The 14,036-nt window shown below is 42.6% G+C and overlaps 1 protein-coding gene across 1 annotated transcript in view; it reads left to right on the top strand.

Annotated features, from left to right (window-relative positions):
• Nucleotides 1-14,036, top strand: part of zfhx3 (zinc finger homeobox 3) — a 208,056-nt gene that overhangs the window by 52,052 nt on the left and 141,968 nt on the right. Inside the window, 1 exon segment of the mRNA XM_034570513.1 lies at nt 7,184-7,558. The gene's annotated coding sequence lies outside the window, so the exon portion shown is untranslated.

Raw genomic sequence — 14,036 nt, 5'->3', positions numbered from 1 at the left:
GTGTGTGTGTGTGTGTGTGTGTGTGTGTGTGTGTGTGTGTGTGTGTGTGTGTGTGTGTGTGTGTGTGTGTGTGTGTGTGTACAGACATGTCACTATATGAGCTTGCATGAATGTGCTGATTAGTGTCATTGAGGGCAGCATTTTGCCATTCATTTCATGGAGGAGTCTGAGATCGACACATTTAGTCGCATCAAAACAGCAGCACGACCTCGGCTTCAGTCATGATGAAAACAGACTAACTTTTGGAAAATACTTGCTGATGCTATTACAATGGATGAGACAATTAATCGTGTTCGTGTGTGTGGGTGGCTGTGTTGATGCGTGCATATGTTTAAAATATTTATTTATTTCCGTTGCTGAACAGCCTGTGTGTTAAAATATATACTTACATGAAAGAATTCCATCATATCTGTTTCACTATGCATTTCCTCGCTCACTTTGGCAACTGCTTTGGCGGCAGAGATAAAGTAAATGTGTGTTTGTTAGGTTGTGTTTGTGAGCCACAACGGAGGCAAGTTAGAAAAAGCCCTTCATTTAAGCATGGCGTGCCTCCATCAGTCCTCGTCTCTGATGTACAAAGAGCCCAGAGGAAGGAGCTTCACAGCTGTTTGTAAACTATGAGAACAGGAAAGGTCAACAAAGTAATGCAGTGCGTTTTTTGTAACGCATTTTCATCTCTCTCTGTTCCATAGTGAGACAGCAGGGCTGCGCCCTGCCTCAGTAGTACTGGTGCATTTAAATTACTGTTCTTGCCTGGAGAATAATGGTGAAAGCATAACCCCATTGTATTCTTTGATAAACTCTGGAAAATGCATGGTATAAGCTGAGGAAGAGGCGCAGTTTAAGGGCACAATTGCCTTGCAAATCTACCATGGCAAAGTTTTTCTGAGAGGGAGAGAGAAGGAGGAAGCAAGTGGTGAGAAGAAGGGGAAATGTGAAATCGAGGGAGACGGAGAGGGGAGAGGGAGATGGTGCATCCAGCATGTGGGTAGGGTAGGGGGGTCTGTGTCGCAGGGACATGTGTTATCTCCGGGTGCAGAGGTCTTTGTTTGCGGGGCAGAGAGGTATAGATTTCCTCTCCATGTCAGTGCCTTTATTTAGGGCTCAGCACAGAGGGGACAATAGCAAACTAATCCACTACTGAATCAGGATTAATATTCAAGCTGCAAATATTAATTCACAGCCAAAAGGAGGAAATGCAGAATGTGTCAAAGCGCTCAAACAAATAAAGAACAACAAAAAAAAAAAGCTCAAGATCCTTGACCAAAAATTTCCATCCCGAGTCTTTTCATATGAGTGCATTATTTTCAGCGGGTCCTACAGTCTTCTCTCAGCATTCTGTTTGATTTCTGTGTTAATCTTCATAATGATTTTCTATAGAAGAGCAGCAGCCGGGGGAAGCTGAAGAGCTGCATGTTGTTTTTGGCTATTCTCCTCACTAAGCTCTGGATTTAAGATCTGGATTTGAATATTTATGATAGAAAATAATAGAGGTTATAAAAATAAGTCCCCGCAGAGCTGGGCTGTAAGTTATAGGGGTAAGCAATGCCTCCCACATCAAAGCAGCCTGGAGATGTTGGCCAGTGCTCTGATACCTGTAAAAGCCATAGCTCCTCAGTGCAGCCCATAGCGGAGGGAACATGCATGATCCAAAAGTGTCACTCACTATTATTAGCATCCAGAATTTTGTTGTTGTTGTTTTTTAAATTAAAGTTATGTGGTTTCTTTAGTTTTATCCACCCCGAAACAAAAGAAAACAAATGTGCCACCAGGGTGAGATCGCTTGACTTGTTTCAAATGTGGTTTCACTTGTTTTTGAGAGTGAAACAAGTGACAGTATTTGTAAGTGACAGCTGGATTTCTCCTCTGGTTTCAACATAATATCACTTGAGAAGAGACAAAAATGTTTTAAACTTGCTGGTTTGCATTTGAAACAAGTGACACTTTGCCTTCCATTTGACAGATTTTTTTTTCTTTTGTCAGAATAGTCTGATGTTAAGATTCAACACCAGCCGATGACATTTTGCAGATCTGTGAGAGTGAAAAATGATTTTTTTTTCTGCTGTTCTCCTCTTGAACGTCTCAGTAGCAGGGCAGAGCGACCTGTCCCAACAGCATGAGGAGTTAATGTGGGCATTCAGAGCCTGAGCCTGACGGCACTGTGTGAAATATCAAATGTTCAATATCCACTTATTGGATGCTGGTACTGTTCTAATAATCTATTGCCTTCAAATCTCTTTAATATAACAGGTCACACTGGTTAAAATGAGACGTTAAATATTTTCCCTCCCAGTCTTGAGTTGTATTTTTCTATTTTTGTCTCACATGACCATGAAAAGGAGACAAAGTTTTTACACTAGATTAGTACTTTAGTCTTTTCCACACCCCTTTCCACACACACACACACACACACACACACACACACACACACACACACACACACACACACACACACACACACACACACACACACACACACACACGCACGCACAGTAATCCCACAGCAGGGGTCGAGGCCTGTTGTATACCAGCCTGAAACACTATTGTGATGTTCAAAGGGGTTTCACAGAGGCTCTTTCCATTGATAAGGTCTAATGTGATGAGGGGACTGTAAACTTCATCTTTTATACATGGCGTCATAATGTGAAAGGTCAGCTTATCTTAATCCTCAAATCTGCAGCATCCAGGCCCGTGGCCCCATTTCATGAAGTTAAAGAAATAATCTTGGAGTCCATTCTGAAGACGGCCCTTATTATCTCCTCGGCGAGGTCCAATCAGAAGATATCATTAGAGTGCACTATGAACGCACTGTAAGGAATGATTATTTCTCTTTTCTAATCGGGCCCAATCATAGCATCGAATCAGCTGGACTGTGCGCTCATGGTGAGAAGCTTTATTATGTCCAGTGATTAATCATCAAGCACTACCTTATCCCTCTTAGACACACAGCCCACTGCCGGCCGGGCTCACAGTGGGGAAATGGGAAAACATCATCTTCATCAGCACGGTGCTTACCTGATTTTCCATACTCTTTTAGTTCAGCCCCTCCCAAGGGCCTTGTACAGTAAAGTGCTTTTGTGTATCATCATCCAAAGGATATCAGCGTGGTTTCAAGACCAGCCATTCACTGAGGCTCCATGTAGAGGCTGATCAGTGTCAGGCACCAATGGGTATAAGGTAGCACATGATTAGGTTTTGTCACCTTTATTGTTTTAAACATGCCATACTATCCTAATTTGTGCTACATTTTAGTTTTTCAACTTCTTTGTCTGTTTCTATCTGTTTTTCTTCCATAGATGGCAACAAAAAAATGTGTTTTTTGTGGGGGGGCGAAGAAATAAAAAGAAAAATGTTTCCTTAAATCCCAGACAAATTGCGGACAGACTACATATACAGTCGTCAAGCGAAAGTCGCCATCATCACTTTGTGAATTAATGCAGGTCAGAGAAGGTTATTGTCTCAAGGCCAAGTTTGGGCAATTTGTTGTTGAGAATTCCTTTGTTCTCAACTGAAAATATGTCAAATGTAGACAGATTGTGAAATATTTATTCCTTGACTGCAGATCATATTAGAGTGTTATTGTTTGTTTCGTTTTGTATTCCACCCCTAATTTGCCGGTGGTACAGTTTCTCGGGAAGTCGAACAAACACACATCAACTTTAACAAAGGTAGACCCCATCCTGTAGCCTTAATTAGAAGGAAATTGTAAACAGACTCATGCCTCTCTTTTGCGGATTATCCATACTTTATGACTGAATGTTTGAAGTTATGAGGGATCCTGAATCAGCACTGCTCGAGTGGTGCTCTTATAGGACATTGTTGTCTTCAATTATTTCCAGTTATATTCCCGTCTGTAAGAGGCAGGGGATCATTTATTATTTAAAGATGCAATCGTTGCTGTTTATCTGGGATTTTTAAAACCGGGTTATCTTTTCGCGTAGTTTTTTTGATTAAAAGGAACAAAGTGTAATAAAGTGCAGTTTCAAATAGATGCTTGTCTCTCCAGCGCGAGAGCTCATCTGCCATTATTGTGATTTAATATGAACGGTGCCAAGCAGCTGCCGAGAGACAAGATCTAACAAGCATCAGGGATGCTTTAGTATGTACATAAAGGGTCTCACACAGACACAAGATGGTGCAGATGAACACACACACACACACACACACACACACACACAAATTCACATCTAGTTGCAGACTAACAACCGCACGTTTCTTCATCCATCAGTTTTAGTTAAAGGTGGTTGACAGAAAGACTCATAGATAATTGTTTTTGTGTCTGGATTAACACATTTTCTTGGGAACATTGTGATGATTGGAACAAATAGTGATCACTGCCTTCTTACTTTTACTTCACCAACAGAAAACCAAACAATTTAAAGCAACATGAGTAATGGTGCACGTAGCATTCACGCAGAGCAATGATTGGTATCCTGTCTGTCTCTTTATAAGCAAGATTTCATTACTCAATAAAATTGTCATGCACAGAGTTTCATTCCCTGAGCGCATCCTGCAGAATAGGAGCTCTTTCTCCAGGTTTGAGCAGCAGTAATAGTTCCAGTCCTCTTTGTACAGCTCACTGTTTTTACTCATGTTGTTTTAAAGCCACACATCTCCCGTTGTGTCCTGCGTACGCTCACTAGTATCCACTCGCCCCCACCATCACTCTTGTTGCTTCCAACACTTAACTTTACTCTGAAGCCTTTGCCCCTGAGACCCTTGTGTTAGGAGATTAGTCCAGCCTCAACTGAAGTAGACAAACTGCAATCAATACCTGATACAAGCAGTCGGCCTGAGTCAGGCGACCTTGCTGTATGGTACCCACGGCAACTCCAGTAAAGTCCTTATAAATTCTAGGTGGCTGACCCCTGACGACCTAGGCAGATAAGGTCAGTCTGGCCACGCTGACCCCAGAGCCAAGAGGCCAGTGTCCAGTCAGTCTGGCTGTCCCATAATGAAGTGGTCAGTATTGCCTTTCTGTCACTCAGCAATTACTGCGAGAGATATGGAGCCATAGATAGGTGCTGAATGCACAAGGAGGCAGTGGCCACAGAATTACATTCACGAGGCAAAGGACCGGTAAAGTGACATGTAAACTACTCTAATATGGACTGGTAATGACTGGGAACAAGATGGATCGAAAGGAGTCCGACAACTTCAGTGGGACTGCATTACATCTGTGCATGTGGTTACAGGAAGCACGCCGGCGAGGCCTCTCTTTCAATAGCTGCTCTGAAAAATAAAATACGAATACAACAGTCATGTCACTCTACACCTCATTCACAGAAAGCTGCATTCTTTTCCAATTTACTTAATATCATAATACACACAGATGAATAAACATGTGGTGTAAAAATGCCAGTGAGCATCAATCAAACATCATTATCGAGGGAGCTGATCATGTATTGGGATAATTGATGTTGAGGCAGCCATCGATAGAACGGGTCCCTAAGGTGTCAGTGGCAGAGGTGTAACTTGCAGAATGAGACGTGATCATATGAAACAAAAACAAAAAGAAAAACTGTCAGGCAAGCAGAGGTCATGCTTCCTGCACAGAAGGCCCCACGTATGTCGCAGCGTTTCTCCCATGGCCTGTTGTGCTTTCCCACACAGGTCAGGGGGCTAGGAAATCCCCGAAGCCATCTAGCTGCTGCCATCAGAGACTCTGCATTCTTCTGTCTGCTAACTATTTAGTTGTCAGTGATTTGGTTAAGTGGAATTGACTTTTATCTGCGGTGTGCTGTGGGGCTGCCACTGGCAATTCAGAATCCCCCTTCCTCAGCTCCTGTCTTAGCCTGGTGTCACATTCAGCACATTGCTATTGGCAGCTGAGCCGGGCCTAATCAATAGCTCAGGTCAGGGATGGCCCGCGGCTCTGCTGTGGGTGGGCTATTGATCCGACACACACACACACACACGCACACACACTCCCACAGGTTGCCCTGACAAACCGGGAAGTCGTGGCCTTGGACGGAGCGAGACAGAAAGGAAGAGGGACGACAAATTAACGGGGCTGCTTTCTGTCCGCTGTAACTGCTGACAAAACGCTGTCGTAAAGATAATTTATTGATTAGCAGCTAATGTACTGTATACGCTTTATCTAAGAGGGCCTAAAAGGATCATTATTCAAATTGATATTTCAAACAGATGTGATTCCGCGAAGCTGAGCGCACATTAAAATTAGGACCAAGAGAAACCGCTCACATGCAAACCCCTCATAAGACCCCTGCTCCCGTCTGTCTCTCTTTCACTCCTCGTACCTGTTTTATATTTTCTGTCTCTGCCGTATGGCTCCTCTGTTGTCACTCTATCAGACCTGTGGCCAATGAGTCTAGTTATTTTTGTAGCAGTTTTAAATGTTGCTCCCCGAGCTCCTTATCAGCACCACAATACGAACTCCTGGGAACAATTAAACATGGGCTTTAACTCGAGTCTAACCACAGAGGTAAAAATAATCGCACAGTGTTTCCAAATGGAAGTGGCTTCAAAAGAGCTATTCACTTATCACAAGCTGTCTGCTCTCTCCCGCCTGTATTCCCAAACTAAATCTCTGTCGCTGTGGAACTATTGGAACACATGACAAGCATATTTACCCAGCTTCACAAACCAGGTCCATGTGGAATTCAAAGTCTTTTTTATATTTTTTTTACATGTTTTTTTATTTTTTTTCATTGCTGGAATTGACAGCTGAATAAATATGTATTGTCTATGAGACTTTGTTGTCATATACGGGAGATCCACGGCAGAACAGGCAATTATATATGCTATTACAGGAATACGTCTTGTTCCGGTTACAGGGAAATTAAGTTTCTCATTTTATAAAGTCTTCGGTGGTACGAGAGGAGAAATTACTCACAGCAGTTCATTTGCCGTTGAATGTTATCTTGAAATCATGAGAGGCTGCCCTGCAGTCGTATCATACAGATAATTATAGATTAATTTTGTTGGCTCTAAAAACAGCTGATTAATTTGGACTTGGTCTTGATGGAAGTCATACTGGTCTGGTTTGTTTCTCCTGAAAGACATTTATTATCTGCTGGGATTTGAGGGATGAGGTACAGAAATGGTGGGTGCTGCTCTGACAGGGCTGCAGTGGAACTCTTCCTTTGTTGTCGTTTTCGAAACTCTGTTCAAAACATTATTCTAACGCTTTTTCTCTCTCTCTCTTTGTTTCTTGTTCCAGGTGATGGATTCGTCCTGATATTTTTCGTTTTTTGTCTCGTGACCTGGGAGTCCCTGAATCCCAAACCTTATAGCTTTGGAAAACCCTGGAAATACCTGGAATTCTAGGAGTCTATCACCAAAACTTCTGCAGGTGCCCAGGCACCAGATCAATAGCTTTACATTCTCCTTTATTATTTTATTTTTTTGTGTAAAGAAAGAGACTAAAGTCTGAACATTAGCAATAGCCGCTGGCCATCCGCCATCGCTTCGACAAACCTGCTGTGACCAAGAGGGCGTGACCTTTCTGCCTGCCGACTTCAAACGGACACTTGAAAAGGAAACGCAGTCAGAGAGGCTTCCGTGCGGTGGCGACTCAGACCAAAAACCCCATCAGGTAAGGCTGTGAAGTCCCCTTGCTCCTGCTGTCCCGGCCCTGAGCCCTTTAACTTCTTCGGGGCTTTGAAGCTAACTTGTCCCCAGTTTGTGTCCCTCCACTCGCTTAGCTCGTCTTCAGACCTGGTGCAAAAGGAAGGCTGGCTGACAAATGCTTCGCTTTCATGCTCTGCTCACCTGTTTGTTCCTCTCGGATTAGAGGCTCTGAACGTGTCGAGGTTGTTTGGCTGATAGACGCTCGCTGTGGGTTCTTCACTCGCCCCTTGCAGATTCAGCCAATGACTGGCCAGCGCCTGAGCGAACGTGCTAGATATTTGACGTGACTTGGCGTGCCTGACCAGGCGGATCACACACTCCGTATACACGAGCACATTCACAGGAGCTTTTGCACCTGTCACAAGCTGAGGACATGCAAACACACGCGGAAAGTACACATGAAGTGGCAGACCAACATATGTAAATGTGCACACACGTGGATGGAAAATGAATTTTATTTATTCAAATGACACCTCTACAGCACACACACACACACACTACTGTATGCTTTCTTTTACAGTTTTAATGTTGTCAGTAATGGGATATGTGAAAGATCCAAGATGTGCTTTTAGTTTACAAAGAGGACATAAGTGATTTTCTAGCTGATAAAATGTCATTGCCATTTGTGCGTGTGTTTACAGTTAGTTGTTTTATGATATTTGTGTGTGTGGGTTTACAGATAGGTCTGTTATGATATTTGTGTGTGTGCATGCGTATGTTGTTGGTATAAGAATAGCTACAGAGTATGAGTTTGAGTCTCGGCACATTTCTGATGCATACATGAGTTTTTGGGCTTCGCAGCACATGGATGTGAAATGAGTATTTCCATTCAGAGGGACTTTGAAATTGATTTGGCTCAGCTTCACTCTCTTCCAGTTTTATTAAGATTCAGTTTCCCAGTTGTTTTGCAGAAGACTGACAACACACTCTCAAGCGGTGATTAAGACCTGATCCCAGGTTATCTGGACTATATTAAATTTCTCTGCTTGATCAGGGAATCTGTATGATTTTATTTTTTTTACTCAGGCAAAGCCTTGGAATCAAACAGGGCCTGATAGAGGGCTACAGAGATTGGGCTGTGCACCTACTACATGGCAAAGCACGTCCTCTCTCTATTCACTGCTATGAAAACAGGCCTAATTGAAAATAAAAAGTGTTTATACCATTAAGTGTGTATATTGTTGACAGTGAAAACAGCAGCACTGAGATGAGTAGTTAAGGGACCTAAAGAATTCTGTTTTGAAAAGTTCAAAGTAATTTGACAAAATCTGGGTCACTGAAATTTGGTACCCAGCAGCAAGTCATTGTTTTGAAAATGAGAATGAAGGAAGACAAAATAAATAAATAAAGATCTATTTTTTGCATCTTTTAAGTTTTTTTTTATGTGGGTAAAACACTTGAAAGCACAAGAAACTATATTTATTATTGCGGAGCTAATTAAGGACGTGATGTGAAATGTGTTTTTCCATAAAGTCTGATTTAGGACCCAAAGGGTCAGCTGCCTCTGAGTAGACCAGCGATAATCCGGCAGGAGTCAGGAGTGGAGAGGGCTCCAGTGTGGGGGGAAGCAGCTCCCCTCCCTGGCCTGTGAGCTGATGGAGCTGCACTTGCCCAGGGCTCCAGGGCTCCGACACTAGACCTTATTTTTCATGTGGGCTGCACACTGTTCTGCTGCATTCGGGGGGTTGTTCCCTTTGTGCCTGCCCTCCCCCTTTTTAGACAGAAAGACATGCATGATTTCATACATGAAAGATATATGTAATTGGACAGCAGGGCCTATGCGATACATTTACAATTCTAAACAGAATACGTTAAAACGAGTGGCCTCTGTCTCTTCCCCCCCTTTTCCCTTCCCCAGGAAACGTATTTGCACATATTCAAAAACATAAGATGAAAATACAGACAAAGCACAGGTTATCATTCTTGTTACACGTTTTATATCTCGTGTGAATATTCAAAATGCACGAGCACCGCCAATAGTTCCACTTTATCAGTGTGTGGCTCAGGAAGCTGTGTTGGGGCTTAAAGAGAAATCCAGTGGACTCTGGCAGTGATGTACTGTAGTATGTACTTTAGAGGGATGTGTATTTAAATACTGAGGATGCTACATGTGTAGCTGCAGGTAACATGTCACTATTTTGGTTAGGAAAAAAATATTGTTCACTTTATTACTCATCACAGAAAATGATTTTAGTTTAAAGGGCAGTTTTTATTTCACTGGTCATGTGCCTCATTAGAGTCAAGATATCTTGTTCAATTTAATAAATACAAATTCGATTTTAAAAATACATGACAACACAAATCTACAAATACAAGCTAGATAATCTAATACATCCATGAAAACCACAATTTGAAGATTAAACATCTACAGGAATATTTAAGGTTTGGCTAATGCTGATTGTCTGTTCGGTTTGCATTCTGAAATGAAACTGCAATCTTCAGACACTCAAAAGAGACGAAAATATAGAATTGCATTACTTTTAAATTAAAGAAAATGTGTTGTGGGAAAACAATCAGTTTTTCCATTCAGACAGAGAATGTATTTTTGTAAAACACAATCACATGATGCGTAAATCTGTTGGGTGTTATTGGCTGAAGCTCGAGGAAGCCTCAAACCTTCAGTACCGGTTACAGAGATCTGCTTATGATTCTGTTATTTCAAAATAAGCCTGAAAAAAGCTTATTTATGCATAAAATCATTTCAAATTTCAATCATGTCGGACCAGCAAAATACCAACTTGATGATTCCACATTAATTTACAAGCAGCCATAAAGTGAATTAATGTGTGTCTGTGATCCGATGCACACATTTTATCCTTTAAGCTATGAGAGAGAATATCACATCACTGTCTGTCATTTGACCGCAGGGAGGGTATGACCTTTTGGAATTCAAAGCCAATTTTTCATGTTGATATCTTTTTGCCCTTATAAGCAGAAAAAACAACTTGTTTAACTGGATTAGATTCAGCTGATGCGCCACAGGCTTGTAGGGATGCACAACATTACAAATTATTCAGAAACCACATATCTGACAGCATTGCAAGTGGTTTTACACAGTTGCTAATTTCTTCTAATATGACAGCAGTCACACACACACGCGCGTTTGAGTGTGTTGAGTGTAAGTGTTAAGATAGGACCCCGGCCCCTCACCGTCATGTTTCACTCTGTGTAGAACCAAACCCTCCTGTGTCTCACGCACAATAGACAGACAGCCAGACGACTGACTGAGCTCAACAAAAAGTACAGTATGTGCTTCAAAATAGGTGAAGGGTAGTATTTCTGCCACGGGAATGAGGTAAGCCGATTGTTCCGCACGTGCTGAAATTCAAAAACACAAAAGTGACACTGGCAGGGGAGCAGGCCATGTGAGCTGGGCGTGCAGGTATAGCGAGGAGGCAGGTGTCATTCTGGAGCCTCCATCCCCTGTGCCAAGTGTGCCACATGATATTTAATCCACGTGTAAAAGCCCAGATTATGAATTAAACAGATCATTTATGAAGCATCTTTGACTTCAGTATTGCATCTTTGCTGTACATATGCATTAATATCTCAGCATCCTAACGCAGGTACGCAGAGCATTCACAGATGGACTGGGGCACACCTCCTGGGCTGAGGTCTCGGCTGACCCCTCCTGTAAAGCGTCTGTCGTGCAAAAGTAAACACCTTCACTATTAACTCCCTTAACGAGCTAACACCTAAAAAAAAAGGAGCAGCTCCACTAATCACTTGGTTTTATTGGCTTCGGGAAAACACTTAAGGCAACGGGGGGGTTCACCTCCACTACCTCTGCTGAGGTATTCAGAGCACAGGGGCCAAACCAATTGATAGACAGGCAGTGCTCCATGACCCCTCGGCCCTCCTCAACTCACCGCGCACGGCAAATATGGATCACCTGCCACAGAGGTAAAGTTTAGGAGCAGTCATAGGGGTTAAGCATCTATAATTCTACCTTTTTGCTTTCGGGCTATATCTAAAATTACTTTCACAGAACTCCAGGTGGCTTTTGGCCCCCGGGGGCCCCCTTCCACGGGGGGTTTGATCACAAGAGGCTTCAGAAGAGCTTATTTCTTAACTAGAAGCCGTCTCTGCATCTCACGTGGAGAATAGTGTGATATGAGTTGTTGATTGCCACACATGTAAAAATTCTGCTAGATCCCACCCATGTGTGTTTTCTCACTTGTTTGACCAGCAGCCTAAAGAGTGTAGTGTGTGTGCGTGTGTGTGCGTGTGCGTGCATGTGCGTGTGTGTGCGTGCGCGTGCGTGTGTGTGTGGTGTGTGTGTGTGTGTGTGTGTGCGTGTGTGTGTGTGTGTGTCTGCGTGTGTCCACATCACTGCTCCACACTGAATGTTATTTGTGGGTTTATGAATTATCAGCACACACACACACACACACACACACACACACACACACACACACACACACACACACACACGCACACACACACACACACAGTTGAAATGATTGCTGTCCTGTTTGACCCTGGAAATACACAGTAGATGGGTGGTGCTGTGAATCCAGCGGCTGTGTGTGACGCAGGACTTGGATTTGACCCCTGGCGATAATCTTAGATGTGTATTTGCCGCGTGTGTCGCTTCCACCTGTCATCTCTCATCTCGTCCTGCTGTGTGTGTGTGTGTGTGTGTGTGTGTGTGTGTGTGTGTGTGTGTGTGTGTGTGTGTGTGTGTGTGTGTGTGTGTGTGTGTGTGTGTTTCTTGTTTTTTTTAGGGGTAGGCGTTCCCTTTGACATAAAGGAAAATTACTCTATCTAAATGTGTTGTACTCAAGTTCAAGTGGTATTTTCTAATTTCTGTGAAGATGCAGGGGGTCGCCGGTCCTCCTCCTCCTCCTCTTCCTCCTCCTCCTCCTCCCTCCTGTTTGGGTCGGTTCAGCACTATCTAGTGTTTGTGTAGCCTGCAGTGGTCATATGGATCTGATTTGGGATCCCTCTGTTCCAGTGCGCCTCTCTCCGAAGCGCGTAAAAACCCCACGAGTCCCGCCTGTCTCTCACCCTCAGTCTGTGACAGCAGCTTGCAGGAGTTCTCCATTATTCACCATATATAAATATACATATACATACAACTCTCCGACTTGAAACATTAGAAGCTCATTTCTTTCCATACAAATTGATCTCCGGTTTATTAGAGATGACATATTTATTAGACAAACGCTGATAAATCGTGATGATTCCAGATACTTTGTAAGCTTTGCCTTTTTGTTTTCCCTTTTCTTTTTCTTTTTTAAATCACTATTTATTGTGTCTTCCTGCGCATTTGATTGCAGCGTGTTGTTGGTGTTCGTGAGCTTGGAATTTATGTGGGTGCACATGTAAGAGACTGAGATCTGACGATAGCAGCAAGGGAAGAAAAAAACCTGTGTGAAACATACGGGAAGAATAAAAGAAAATGCATACAAAAATATTTGAATGACTTGATCAGGTGTTTTAATGGATTATACAGGTGAGCGTAATGTCACGGACTAGTTTAGGAAGCGGAAGGTGACGGGGTGTGATGAGGCTCGGATGCAGGTTTTTGTTGTTGTTTTTGTTGTTGTGTGTTTGTGTGTGTGTGTTTCTCTGCACCCCTGTGATAATAATAATAAGAAAAATATATATAATAAGTAAAAATAGAAGTTTATTTTGTCTTTATTTTCCATCTGGTTTTAAAATATGAGGCGACCCCGCACCCCCCCAAAAAACACCCAAAATAAGGATACACACACACACACATCTTACACACACACCCACACACACAGAGGGATGGAGCAGAGACAGAGTCACGCTCGCTGATTTGTGTGGAATTTGTGCGTGTGCGTGTGTGCGCACCCGTGCACATGCCTGGTGTGTGTGTGTGTCTGCGTGCGTTTCTCTTTTTTTTTGGACTCGATTTAATCGCGTTGGTCAGGATGAAATAATTTGTACAATCGAGTTAAGTCAGCAAAACATCGGAGAATTTTTGGGGCTGTTTTACGACATTTCTCAAATATTAGCAGACATCAGATGTTGGGTGATTATGTTTTAACACGACTGGGTGTTTTTTTCTTCTTTCAATGCAAATGTCAAAACATGTTTTTGAATTATGCATAAGAGCATTAATAAGGTAGTTGTGGCAGGACGGGTGGATTGATATCCTTCCTGGTTTCTCATGGAAATGAGGCAGACTGACCAGACGGCCGCTCGTCACTTGATTCTAAAACTCTCCGGTCCTGTCCACTGCTGCTCCTCCAGCTGCATTCACTAAATATCATGTCAGGTTCGCATATGATCCATAAACATCATCACAACATATTTCAAAATGTGTTAAAAAAGACGGAAAAACCAACACGATGCACATCATTTTGTCCAGGAGCGTTTTAATAATATTGTTTTATTATAAGAATATGCATGTAGATCACAAAGCAAAAATTAAAAATATTTCACTGTATACAGTCACAAAATCAAGTGGA

This window comes from Hippoglossus hippoglossus, chromosome 3 (assembly GCF_009819705.1).
Source record: "Hippoglossus hippoglossus isolate fHipHip1 chromosome 3, fHipHip1.pri, whole genome shotgun sequence".
NCBI lineage: Eukaryota > Metazoa > Chordata > Actinopteri > Pleuronectiformes > Pleuronectidae > Hippoglossus > Hippoglossus hippoglossus.
This window is presented reverse-complemented; position numbering and strand designations above follow the sequence as displayed.